This window comes from Acipenser ruthenus, unplaced genomic scaffold, assembly GCF_902713425.1.
Source record: "Acipenser ruthenus unplaced genomic scaffold, fAciRut3.2 maternal haplotype, whole genome shotgun sequence".
Classification (NCBI taxonomy): Eukaryota; Metazoa; Chordata; class Actinopteri; order Acipenseriformes; family Acipenseridae; genus Acipenser; species Acipenser ruthenus.
The window spans coordinates 863,155-877,140 of NW_026708728.1; positions in this window are offsets into that span (position 1 = coordinate 863,155).

A 13,986-nucleotide genomic window follows, 5' to 3' on the forward strand; every position below is an offset into this window, starting at 1 on the left:
TCGCCTTAGTTGAATGGGAAAAAAGCTGAATTTTGTAGGAATCGCTCTAAAAACCCTGGGCTCAGTTACAGGCTGTTAGTCTGATACTACAGCCCTTGGAATGGTGTTTCTACCTGCTTGCATCGCTTCAAAATCCTTCCAAATGTACTTTTTCAAGGGGCCTGCAGTGCACTTAGAAGTGGCATTTAAGGACAGGGGCAGCGTCGGAACCGAAAGGCCCAGCAACCTGTGCTTTTCCACCACTTATCTGCATGTCCTACAGGTACTCTGTAGCAATTTTCAGCCCCCTACCACATTCGCTGATTCTTTGAGAGCCTGCCAAAATTGGCTTAAAAACTCATTAAAATGTACTTTTTCAAGTATTTGAATGGTTGCCGACTCCAATTCTAGGGGCTGCTGCCATCTACTGGTGGAAAATATTTATGACACCGGGGATGCAAATGCTGTTACTCTTATTTGAATTGCTCAAAAAAATCCGATTTCTGCGGGAATTCTTCTAAAAACACTGCAGGGGACGAGCAAGTGTTCAGCCCGAGCTCGCGGATCTCCAGCCGGGACCCATAACACTCGTGCACCCGGGGGGGGGCGTGCATTGAATGAATTCATTCATCGCTGTTCACACGGGACCAGGGCTAACCGCCGTGCAGGTCCCCCGGGGGACGCCGCAAGTGTTCAGCCGAGCTCGGGGAACGATAGCCCGGCTTCATAACACTCGTGCACCCGGGGGGGGGGCGTGCATTGAATGAATTCATTCATCGCTGTAGACCCGGGACGCGGGACCAGGGCTAACCGCCGCAAGTGTTCAGCCGAGCTCGGGGAACGATAGCCCGGCTTCATAACACTCGTGCACCCGGGGGGGAAAGTGCATTGAATGAATTCATTCATCGCTGTTCACACGGGACGCGGGACCAGGGCTAACCGCCGTGCAGGTCCCCCGGGGGACGCCGCAAGTGTTCAGCCGAGCTCGGGGAACGATAGCCCGGCTTCATAACACTCGTGCACCCGGGGGGGGGGCGTGCATTGAATGAATTCATTCATCGCTGTAGACCCGGGACGCGGGACCAGGGCTAACCGCCGCAAGTGTTCAGCCGAGCTCGGGGAACGATAGCCCGGCTTCATAACACTCGTGCACCCGGGGGGGAAAGTGCATTGAATGAATTCATTCATCGCTGTTCACACGGGACGCGGGACCAGGGCTAACCGCCGTGCAGGTCCCCCGGGGGACGCCGCAAGTGTTCAGCCGAGCTCGGGGAACGATAGCCCGGCTTCATAACACTCGTGCACCCGGGGGGGGGGCGTGCATTGAATGAATTCATTCATCGCTGTAGACCCGGGACGCGGGACCAGGGCTAACCGCCGCAAGTGTTCAGCCGAGCTCGGGGAACGATAGCCCGGCTTCATAACACTCGTGCACCCGGGGGGGAAAGTGCATTGAATGAATTCATTCATCGCTGTTCACACGGGACGCGGGACCAGGGCTAACCGCCGTGCAGGTCCCCCGGGGGACGCCGCAAGTGTTCAGCCGAGCTCGGGGAACGATAGCCCGGCTTCATAACACTCGTGCACCCGGGGGGGGGGGCGTGCATTGAATGAATTCATTCATCGCTGTAGACCCGGGACGCGGGACCAGGGCTAACCGCCGTGCAGGTCCCCCGGGGGACGCCGCAAGTGTTCAGCCGAGCTCGCGGATCTCCAGCCGGGACCCATAACACTCGTGCACCCGGGGGGAAAGTGCATTTAATGAATTCATTCATCGCTGTTCCGCCGTGCAGCTCCCCGGGGGCGGGGGGGACGAGCAAGTGTTCAGCCCGAGCTCATAACACCCGTGCACACGGGGGGGACGTGCAGGTATTTTTTTCCCCCAGCAGACGGGGGTCCCGGCCTTACACTCGGGCAGCTCCCCGGGGAATGTTAGAGGTCGTCGCCCCCGCTGCTGAGGCGCTAAAGTATCCGACTGCCTGGAGCGCTAAACCGGCTCCGATCGGTCAGAGGGGACCGCGGGGAGTTAGCCGTGAATAGAGCGTCCTGCTGCCTTCTCGCCGAGTCCGAAAATAGCCGAGAGTTAAGCCTCTCCCCGCTGTGTCTTCGGCAAACTTCCGCAACGTCAGGTTGGGCGGGCCTCTGGTCATGTCATGTCATAAATCACATGACCAGAGGCCCGTCCCTCTTGAAGCGGCGAGTGGCTGACGAAGCCACGGCGGGGAGGGGCTTAACTCTCGGCTATTTTCGCTGGCCTTCGGGGCTGCTTCTAACGGGTCTCCGCAGCGGCGCTTGCGCAGGTGTTCAGCCGAGCTCGCGGATCTCCAGCCGGGACCCATAACACTCGTGCACCCGGGGGGGGGCGTGCATTGAATGAATTCATTCATCGCTGTTCACACGGGACGCGGGACCAGGGCTAACCGCCGCAAGTGTTCAGCCGAGCTCGGGGAACGATAGCCCGGCTTCATAACACTCGTGCACCCGGGGGGGAAAGTGCATTGAATGAATTCATTCATCGCTGTTCACACGGGACGCGGGACCAGGGCTAACCGCCGTGCAGGTCCCCCGGGGGACGCCGCAAGTGTTCAGCCGAGCTCGGGGAACGATAGCCGGGACCCATAACACTCGTGCACCCGGGGGGGGGGCGTGCATTGAATGAATTCATTCATCGCTGTAGACCCGGGACGCGGGACCAGGGCTAACCGCCGCAAGTGTTCAGCCGAGCTCGGGGAACGATAGCCCGGCTTCATAACACTCGTGCACCCGGGGGGGAAAGTGCATTGAATGAATTCATTCATCGCTGTTCACACGGGACGCGGGACCAGGGCTAACCGCCGTGCAGGTCCCCCGGGGGACGCCGCAAGTGTTCAGCCGAGCTCGGGGAACGATAGCCCGGCTTCATAACACTCGTGCACCCGGGGGGGGGGCGTGCATTGAATGAATTCATTCATCGCTGTAGACCCGGGACGCGGGACCAGGGCTAACCGCCGCAAGTGTTCAGCCGAGCTCGGGGAACGATAGCCCGGCTTCATAACACTCGTGCACCCGGGGGGGAAAGTGCATTGAATGAATTCATTCATCGCTGTTCACACGGGACGCGGGACCAGGGCTAACCGCCGTGCAGGTCCCCCGGGGGACGCCGCAAGTGTTCAGCCGAGCTCGGGGAACGATAGCCCGGCTTCATAACACTCGTGCACCCGGGGGGGGGGCGTGCATTGAATGAATTCATTCATCGCTGTAGACCCGGGACGCGGGACCAGGGCTAACCGCCGCAAGTGTTCAGCCGAGCTCGGGGAACGATAGCCCGGCTTCATAACACTCGTGCACCCGGGGGGGAAAGTGCATTGAATGAATTCATTCATCGCTGTTCACACGGGACGCGGGACCAGGGCTAACCGCCGTGCAGGTCCCCCGGGGGACGCCGCAAGTGTTCAGCCGAGCTCGGGGAACGATAGCCCGGCTTCATAACACTCGTGCACCCGGGGGGGGGGGGCGTGCATTGAATGAATTCATTCATCGCTGTAGACCCGGGACGCGGGACCAGGGCTAACCGCCGTGCAGGTCCCCCGGGGGACGCCGCAAGTGTTCAGCCGAGCTCGCGGATCTCCAGCCGGGACCCATAACACTCGTGCACCCGGGGGGAAAGTGCATTTAATGAATTCATTCATCGCTGTTCCGCCGTGCAGCTCCCCGGGGGCGGGGGGGACGAGCAAGTGTTCAGCCCGAGCTCATAACACCCGTGCACACGGGGGGGACGTGCAGGTATTTTTTTCCCCCAGCAGACGGGGGTCCCGGCCTTACACTCGGGCAGCTCCCCGGGGAATGTTAGAGGTCGTCGCCCCCGCTGCTGAGGCGCTAAAGTATCCGACTGCCTGGAGCGCTAAACCGGCTCCGATCGGTCAGAGGGGACCGCGGGGAGTTAGCCGTGAATAGAGCGTCCTGCTGCCTTCTCGCCGAGTCCGAAAATAGCCGAGAGTTAAGCCTCTCCCCGCTGTGTCTTCGGCAAACTTCCGCAACGTCAGGTTGGGCGGGCCTCTGGTCATGTCATGTCATAAATCACATGACCAGAGGCCCGTCCCTCTTGAAGCGGCGAGTGGCTGACGAAGCCACGGCGGGGAGGGGCTTAACTCTCGGCTATTTTCGCTGGCCTTCGGGGCTGCTTCTAACGGGTCTCCGCAGCGGCGCTTGCGCAGGTGTTCAGCCGAGCTCGCGGATCTCCAGCCGGGACCCATAACACTCGTGCACCCGGGGGGGGGCGTGCATTGAATGAATTCATTCATCGCTGTTCACACGGGACGCGGGACCAGGGCTAACCGCCGCAAGTGTTCAGCCGAGCTCGGGGAACGATAGCCCGGCTTCATAACACTCGTGCACCCGGGGGGGAAAGTGCATTGAATGAATTCATTCATCGCTGTTCACACGGGACGCGGGACCAGGGCTAACCGCCGTGCAGGTCCCCCGGGGGACGCCGCAAGTGTTCAGCCGAGCTCGGGGAACGATAGCCGGGACCCATAACACTCGTGCACCCGGGGGGGGGGCGTGCATTGAATGAATTCATTCATCGCTGTTCACACGGGACGCGGGACCAGGGCTAACCGCCGCAAGTGTTCAGCCGAGCTCGGGGAACGATAGCCCGGCTTCATAACACTCGTGCACCCGGGGGGGAAAGTGCATTGAATGAATTCATTCATCGCTGTTCACACGGGACGCGGGACCAGGGCTAACCGCCGTGCAGGTCCCCCGGGGGACGCCGCAAGTGTTCAGCCGAGCTCGGGGAACGATAGCCCGGCTTCATAACACTCGTGCACCCGGGGGGGGGGCGTGCATTGAATGAATTCATTCATCGCTGTAGACCCGGGACGCGGGACCAGGGCTAACCGCCGCAAGTGTTCAGCCGAGCTCGGGGAACGATAGCCCGGCTTCATAACACTCGTGCACCCGGGGGGGAAAGTGCATTGAATGAATTCATTCATCGCTGTTCACACGGGACGCGGGACCAGGGCTAACCGCCGTGCAGGTCCCCCGGGGGACGCCGCAAGTGTTCAGCCGAGCTCGGGGAACGATAGCCCGGCTTCATAACACTCGTGCACCCGGGGGGGGGGCGTGCATTGAATGAATTCATTCATCGCTGTAGACCCGGGACGCGGGACCAGGGCTAACCGCCGCAAGTGTTCAGCCGAGCTCGGGGAACGATAGCCCGGCTTCATAACACTCGTGCACCCGGGGGGGAAAGTGCATTGAATGAATTCATTCATCGCTGTTCACACGGGACGCGGGACCAGGGCTAACCGCCGTGCAGGTCCCCCGGGGGACGCCGCAAGTGTTCAGCCGAGCTCGGGGAACGATAGCCCGGCTTCATAACACTCGTGCACCCGGGGGGGGGGCGTGCATTGAATGAATTCATTCATCGCTGTAGACCCGGGACGCGGGACCAGGGCTAACCGCCGCAAGTGTTCAGCCGAGCTCGGGGAACGATAGCCCGGCTTCATAACACTCGTGCACCCGGGGGGGAAAGTGCATTGAATGAATTCATTCATCGCTGTTCACACGGGACGCGGGACCAGGGCTAACCGCCGTGCAGGTCCCCCGGGGGACGCCGCAAGTGTTCAGCCGAGCTCGGGGAACGATAGCCCGGCTTCATAACACTCGTGCACCCGGGGGGGGGGGCGTGCATTGAATGAATTCATTCATCGCTGTAGACCCGGGACGCGGGACCAGGGCTAACCGCCGCAAGTGTTCAGCCGAGCTCGGGGAACGATAGCCCGGCTTCATAACACTCGTGCACCCGGGGGGGAAAGTGCATTGAATGAATTCATTCATCGCTGTTCACACGGGACGCGGGACCAGGGCTAACCGCCGTGCAGGTCCCCCGGGGGACGCCGCAAGTGTTCAGCCGAGCTCGGGGAACGATAGCCCGGCTTCATAACACTCGTGCACCCGGGGGGGGGGCGTGCATTGAATGAATTCATTCATCGCTGTAGACCCGGGACGCGGGACCAGGGCTAACCGCCGCAAGTGTTCAGCCGAGCTCGGGGAACGATAGCCCGGCTTCATAACACTCGTGCACCCGGGGGGGAAAGTGCATTGAATGAATTCATTCATCGCTGTTCACACGGGACGCGGGACCAGGGCTAACCGCCGTGCAGGTCCCCCGGGGGACGCCGCAAGTGTTCAGCCGAGCTCGGGGAACGATAGCCCGGCTTCATAACACTCGTGCACCCGGGGGGGGGGCGTGCATTGAATGAATTCATTCATCGCTGTAGACCCGGGACGCGGGACCAGGGCTAACCGCCGCAAGTGTTCAGCCGAGCTCGGGGAACGATAGCCCGGCTTCATAACACTCGTGCACCCGGGGGGGAAAGTGCATTGAATGAATTCATTCATCGCTGTTCACACGGGACGCGGGACCAGGGCTAACCGCCGTGCAGGTCCCCCGGGGGACGCCGCAAGTGTTCAGCCGAGCTCGGGGAACGATAGCCCGGCTTCATAACACTCGTGCACCCGGGGGGGGGGGCGTGCATTGAATGAATTCATTCATCGCTGTAGACCCGGGACGCGGGACCAGGGCTAACCGCCGCAAGTGTTCAGCCGAGCTCGGGGAACGATAGCCCGGCTTCATAACACTCGTGCACCCGGGGGGGAAAGTGCATTGAATGAATTCATTCATCGCTGTTCACACGGGACGCGGGACCAGGGCTAACCGCCGTGCAGGTCCCCCGGGGGACGCCGCAAGTGTTCAGCCGAGCTCGGGGAACGATAGCCCGGCTTCATAACACTCGTGCACCCGGGGGGGGGGCGTGCATTGAATGAATTCATTCATCGCTGTAGACCCGGGACGCGGGACCAGGGCTAACCGCCGCAAGTGTTCAGCCGAGCTCGGGGAACGATAGCCCGGCTTCATAACACTCGTGCACCCGGGGGGGAAAGTGCATTGAATGAATTCATTCATCGCTGTTCACACGGGACGCGGGACCAGGGCTAACCGCCGTGCAGGTCCCCCGGGGGACGCCGCAAGTGTTCAGCCGAGCTCGGGGAACGATAGCCCGGCTTCATAACACTCGTGCACCCGGGGGGGGGGGCGTGCATTGAATGAATTCATTCATCGCTGTAGACCCGGGACGCGGGACCAGGGCTAACCGCCGTGCAGGTCCCCCGGGGGACGCCGCAAGTGTTCAGCCGAGCTCGCGGATCTCCAGCCGGGACCCATAACACTCGTGCACCCGGGGGGAAAGTGCATTTAATGAATTCATTCATCGCTGTTCCGCCGTGCAGCTCCCCGGGGGCGGGGGGGACGAGCAAGTGTTCAGCCCGAGCTCATAACACCCGTGCACACGGGGGGGACGTGCAGGTATTTTTTTCCCCCAGCAGACGGGGGTCCCGGCCTTACACTCGGGCAGCTCCCCGGGGAATGTTAGAGGTCGTCGCCCCCGCTGCTGAGGCGCTAAAGTATCCGACTGCCTGGAGCGCTAAACCGGCTCCGATCGGTCAGAGGGGACCGCGGGGAGTTAGCCGTGAATAGAGCGTCCTGCTGCCTTCTCGCCGAGTCCGAAAATAGCCGAGAGTTAAGCCTCTCCCCGCTGTGTCTTCGGCAAACTTCCGCAACGTCAGGTTGGGCGGGCCTCTGGTCATGTCATGTCATAAATCACATGACCAGAGGCCCGTCCCTCTTGAAGCGGCGAGTGGCTGACGAAGCCACGGCGGGGAGGGGCTTAACTCTCGGCTATTTTCGCTGGCCTTCGGGGCTGCTTCTAACGGGTCTCCGCAGCGGCGCTTGCGCAGGTGTTCAGCCGAGCTCGCGGATCTCCAGCCGGGACCCATAACACTCGTGCACCCGGGGGGGGGCGTGCATTGAATGAATTCATTCATCGCTGTTCACACGGGACGCGGGACCAGGGCTAACCGCCGTGCAGGTCCCCCGGGGGACGCCGCAAGTGTTCAGCCGAGCTCGGGGAACGATAGCCCGGCTTCATAACACTCGTGCACCCGGGGGGGGGGCGTGCATTGAATGAATTCATTCATCGCTGTAGACCCGGGACGCGGGACCAGGGCTAACCGCCGCAAGTGTTCAGCCGAGCTCGGGGAACGATAGCCCGGCTTCATAACACTCGTGCACCCGGGGGGGAAAGTGCATTGAATGAATTCATTCATCGCTGTTCACACGGGACGCGGGACCAGGGCTAACCGCCGTGCAGGTCCCCCGGGGGACGCCGCAAGTGTTCAGCCGAGCTCGGGGAACGATAGCCCGGCTTCATAACACTCGTGCACCCGGGGGGGGGGCGTGCATTGAATGAATTCATTCATCGCTGTAGACCCGGGACGCGGGACCAGGGCTAACCGCCGCAAGTGTTCAGCCGAGCTCGGGGAACGATAGCCCGGCTTCATAACACTCGTGCACCCGGGGGGGAAAGTGCATTGAATGAATTCATTCATCGCTGTTCACACGGGACGCGGGACCAGGGCTAACCGCCGTGCAGGTCCCCCGGGGGACGCCGCAAGTGTTCAGCCGAGCTCGGGGAACGATAGCCCGGCTTCATAACACTCGTGCACCCGGGGGGGGGGGCGTGCATTGAATGAATTCATTCATCGCTGTAGACCCGGGACGCGGGACCAGGGCTAACCGCCGTGCAGGTCCCCCGGGGGACGCCGCAAGTGTTCAGCCGAGCTCGCGGATCTCCAGCCGGGACCCATAACACTCGTGCACCCGGGGGGAAAGTGCATTTAATGAATTCATTCATCGCTGTTCCGCCGTGCAGCTCCCCGGGGGCGGGGGGGACGAGCAAGTGTTCAGCCCGAGCTCATAACACCCGTGCACACGGGGGGGACGTGCAGGTATTTTTTTCCCCCAGCAGACGGGGGTCCCGGCCTTACACTCGGGCAGCTCCCCGGGGAATGTTAGAGGTCGTCGCCCCCGCTGCTGAGGCGCTAAAGTATCCGACTGCCTGGAGCGCTAAACCGGCTCCGATCGGTCAGAGGGGACCGCGGGGAGTTAGCCGTGAATAGAGCGTCCTGCTGCCTTCTCGCCGAGTCCGAAAATAGCCGAGAGTTAAGCCTCTCCCCGCTGTGTCTTCGGCAAACTTCCGCAACGTCAGGTTGGGCGGGCCTCTGGTCATGTCATGTCATAAATCACATGACCAGAGGCCCGTCCCTCTTGAAGCGGCGAGTGGCTGACGAAGCCACGGCGGGGAGGGGCTTAACTCTCGGCTATTTTCGCTGGCCTTCGGGGCTGCTTCTAACGGGTCTCCGCAGCGGCGCTTGCGCAGGTGTTCAGCCGAGCTCGCGGATCTCCAGCCGGGACCCATAACACTCGTGCACCCGGGGGGGGGCGTGCATTGAATGAATTCATTCATCGCTGTTCACACGGGACGCGGGACCAGGGCTAACCGCCGCAAGTGTTCAGCCGAGCTCGGGGAACGATAGCCCGGCTTCATAACACTCGTGCACCCGGGGGGGAAAGTGCATTGAATGAATTCATTCATCGCTGTTCACACGGGACGCGGGACCAGGGCTAACCGCCGTGCAGGTCCCCCGGGGGACGCCGCAAGTGTTCAGCCGAGCTCGGGGAACGATAGCCGGGACCCATAACACTCGTGCACCCGGGGGGGGGGGGTGCATTGAATGAATTCATTCATCGCTGTTCACACGGGACGCGGGACCAGGGCTAACCGCCGCAAGTGTTCAGCCGAGCTCGGGGAACGATAGCCCGGCTTCATAACACTCGTGCACCCGGGGGGGAAAGTGCATTGAATGAATTCATTCATCGCTGTTCACACGGGACGCGGGACCAGGGCTAACCGCCGTGCAGGTCCCCCGGGGGACGCCGCAAGTGTTCAGCCGAGCTCGGGGAACGATAGCCGGGACCCATAACACTCGTGCACCCGGGGGGGGGGCGTGCATTGAATGAATTCATTCATCGCTGTTCACACGGGACGCGGGACCAGGGCTAACCGCCGTGCAGGTCCCCCGGGGGACGCCGCAAGTGTTCAGCCGAGCTCGGGGAACGATAGCCGGGACCCATAACACTCGTGCACCCGGGGGGGGGCGTGCATTGAATGAATTCATTCATCGCTGTTCACACGGGACGCGGGACCAGGGCTAACCGCAGTGCAGGTCCCCGCACTGGGCTTGTGTCCCAGGCATCCATCCCCCTGCCCTGGCCGCATCCATGGCCGGTGAAAAGGATGGAGCGTCCCAAAGCCCAGCATCCGACTGGGATGCAAGTGCCGTCCCACGCCCGAGCTCGCGGAACTGCAACCCGGCCTCAGAACACTCGTGCACCCGGGGGGGACGTGCATTTAATTAATTCATTAATCGCTGTTCACCTGGGACGCGGGGCACCGGCGAACCGCCGTGCAGCTCCCCGCACTGGGCTTGTGTCCCAGGCATCCATCCCCCTGCCCTGGCCGCATCCATGGCCGGTGAAAAGGATGGAGCGTCCCAAAGCCCAGCATCCGACTGGGATGCAAGTGCCGTTCCACTCCCAAGCTCTCCCACTCTCCAGCTCTCCCACTCTCCAGCTCTCCCACTCTCCGTTGCAGGCACGCAGCTCCATCTGTGGCCCATCAAAACTAGTGTGACTCAGGGTTAGGGTTAGGGTCACACTCGTTTCCGTGCTAAAGGTCTTGTTTTGTAGCTCGCAGTAATACCTTTACAGGCATACCTTGATTCAATTGATACCACCTGTGGTTATTTAAATATTAAAAAAAAAAAAAAAAAAAAAAAACCTGAACGGGACGTTTTTTCGCCAAATGTAAACGAAACCTATTTAAGGTCGTTATTTAGTGTAGCAGTCGAATAAAAACTCGAGTGCGGTGTTGTTTTGTAGCTTGCAATCATACCTATCCAACGATACCTCGTATGAGGTGGTAGCTCCAGGGGTTATTGAAATATTAATTTTAATGTGATTCCCATTGAAACGTATAGGCGTTTTCACCAGAAAACGTAAAAAACAGAAACGGAAAAAAGCTGAATTTTGTAGGAATCGCTCTAAAAACCCTGGGCTCAGTTACAGGCTGTTAGTCTGATACTACAGCCCTTGGAATGGTGTTTCTACCTGCTTGCATCGCTTCAAAATCCTTCCAAATGTACTTTTTCAAGGGGCCTGCAGTGCACTTAGAAGTGGCATTTAAGGACAGGGGCAGCGTCGGAACCGAAAGGCCCAGCAACCTGTGCTTTTCCACCACTTATCTGCATGTCCTACAGGTACTCTGTAGCAATTTTCAGCCACCTACCACATTCGCTGATTCTTTGAGAGCCTGCCAAAATTGTTACAAATGACCCATAGGCTTAAAGCAGCGGTCGCCTTAGTTGAATGGGAAAAAAGCTGAATTTTGTAGGAATCGCTCTAAAAACCCTGGGCTCAGTTACAGGCTGTTAGTCTGATACTACAGCCCTTGGAATGGTGTTTCTACCTGCTTGCATCGCTTCAAAATCCTTCCAAATGTACTTTTTCAAGGGGCCTGCAGTGCACTTAGAAGTGGCATTTAAGGACAGGGGCAGCGTCGGAACCGAAAGGCCCAGCAACCTGTGCTTTTCCACCACTTATCTGCATGTCCTACAGGTACTCTGTAGCAATTTTCAGCCCCCTACCACATTCGCTGATTCTTTGAGAGCCTGCCAAAATTGGCTTAAAAACTCATTAAAATGTACTTTTTCAAGTATTTGAATGGTTGCCGACTCCAATTCTAGGGGCTGCTGCCATCTACTGGTGGAAAATATTTATGACACCGGGGATGCAAATGCTGTTACTCTTATTTGAATTGCTCAAAAAAATCCGATTTCTGCGGGAATTCTTCTAAAAACACTGCAGGGGACGAGCAAGTGTTCAGCCCGAGCTCGCGGATCTCCAGCCGGGACCCATAACACTCGTGCACCCGGGGGGGGGCGTGCATTGAATGAATTCATTCATCGCTGTTCACACGGGACGCGGGACCAGGGCTAACCGCCGTGCAGGTCCCCCGGGGGACGCCGCAAGTGTTCAGCCGAGCTCGGGGAACGATAGCCCGGCTTCATAACACTCGTGCACCCGGGGGGGGGGCGTGCATTGAATGAATTCATTCATCGCTGTAGACCCGGGACGCGGGACCAGGGCTAACCGCCGCAAGTGTTCAGCCGAGCTCGGGGAACGATAGCCCGGCTTCATAACACTCGTGCACCCGGGGGGGAAAGTGCATTGAATGAATTCATTCATCGCTGTTCACACGGGACGCGGGACCAGGGCTAACCGCCGTGCAGGTCCCCCGGGGGACGCCGCAAGTGTTCAGCCGAGCTCGGGGAACGATAGCCCGGCTTCATAACACTCGTGCACCCGGGGGGGGGGCGTGCATTGAATGAATTCATTCATCGCTGTAGACCCGGGACGCGGGACCAGGGCTAACCGCCGCAAGTGTTCAGCCGAGCTCGGGGAACGATAGCCCGGCTTCATAACACTCGTGCACCCGGGGGGGAAAGTGCATTGAATGAATTCATTCATCGCTGTTCACACGGGACGCGGGACCAGGGCTAACCGCCGTGCAGGTCCCCCGGGGGACGCCGCAAGTGTTCAGCCGAGCTCGGGGAACGATAGCCCGGCTTCATAACACTCGTGCACCCGGGGGGGGGGGCGTGCATTGAATGAATTCATTCATCGCTGTAGACCCGGGACGCGGGACCAGGGCTAACCGCCGCAAGTGTTCAGCCGAGCTCGGGGAACGATAGCCCGGCTTCATAACACTCGTGCACCCGGGGGGGAAAGTGCATTGAATGAATTCATTCATCGCTGTTCACACGGGACGCGGGACCAGGGCTAACCGCCGTGCAGGTCCCCCGGGGGACGCCGCAAGTGTTCAGCCGAGCTCGGGGAACGATAGCCCGGCTTCATAACACTCGTGCACCCGGGGGGGGGGGGCGTGCATTGAATGAATTCATTCATCGCTGTAGACCCGGGACGCGGGACCAGGGCTAACCGCCGTGCAGGTCCCCCGGGGGACGCCGCAAGTGTTCAGCCGAGCTCGCGGATCTCCAGCCGGGACCCATAACACTCGTGCACCCGGGGGGAAAGTGCATTTAATGAATTCATTCATCGCTGTTCCGCCGTGCAGCTCCCCGGGGGCGGGGGGGACGAGCAAGTGTTCAGCCCGAGCTCATAACACCCGTGCACACGGGGGGGACGTGCAGGTATTTTTTTCCCCCAGCAGACGGGGGTCCCGGCCTTACACTCGGGCAGCTCCCCGGGGAATGTTAGAGGTCGTCGCCCCCGCTGCTGAGGCGCTAAAGTATCCGACTGCCTGGAGCGCTAAACCGGCTCCGATCGGTCAGAGGGGACCGCGGGGAGTTAGCCGTGAATAGAGCGTCCTGCTGCCTTCTCGCCGAGTCCGAAAATAGCCGAGAGTTAAGCCTCTCCCCGCTGTGTCTTCGGCAAACTTCCGCAACGTCAGGTTGGGCGGGCCTCTGGTCATGTCATGTCATAAATCACATGACCAGAGGCCCGTCCCTCTTGAAGCGGCGAGTGGCTGACGAAGCCACGGCGGGGAGGGGCTTAACTCTCGGCTATTTTCGCTGGCCTTCGGGGCTGCTTCTAACGGGTCTCCGCAGCGGCGCTTGCGCAGGTGTTCAGCCGAGCTCGCGGATCTCCAGCCGGGACCCATAACACTCGTGCACCCGGGGGGGGGCGTGCATTGAATGAATTCATTCATCGCTGTTCACACGGGACGCGGGACCAGGGCTAACCGCCGTGCAGGTCCCCCGGGGGACGCCGCAAGTGTTCAGCCGAGCTCGGGGAACGATAGCCCGGCTTCATAACACTCGTGCACCCGGGGGGGGGGCGTGCATTGAATGAATTCATTCATCGCTGTAGACCCGGGACGCGGGACCAGGGCTAACCGCCGCAAGTGTTCAGCCGAGCTCGGGGAACGATAGCCCGGCTTCATAACACTCGTGCACCCGGGGGGGAAAGTGCATTGAATGAATTCATTCATCGCTGTTCACACGGGACGCGGGACCAGGGCTAACCGCCGTGCAGGTCCCCCGGGG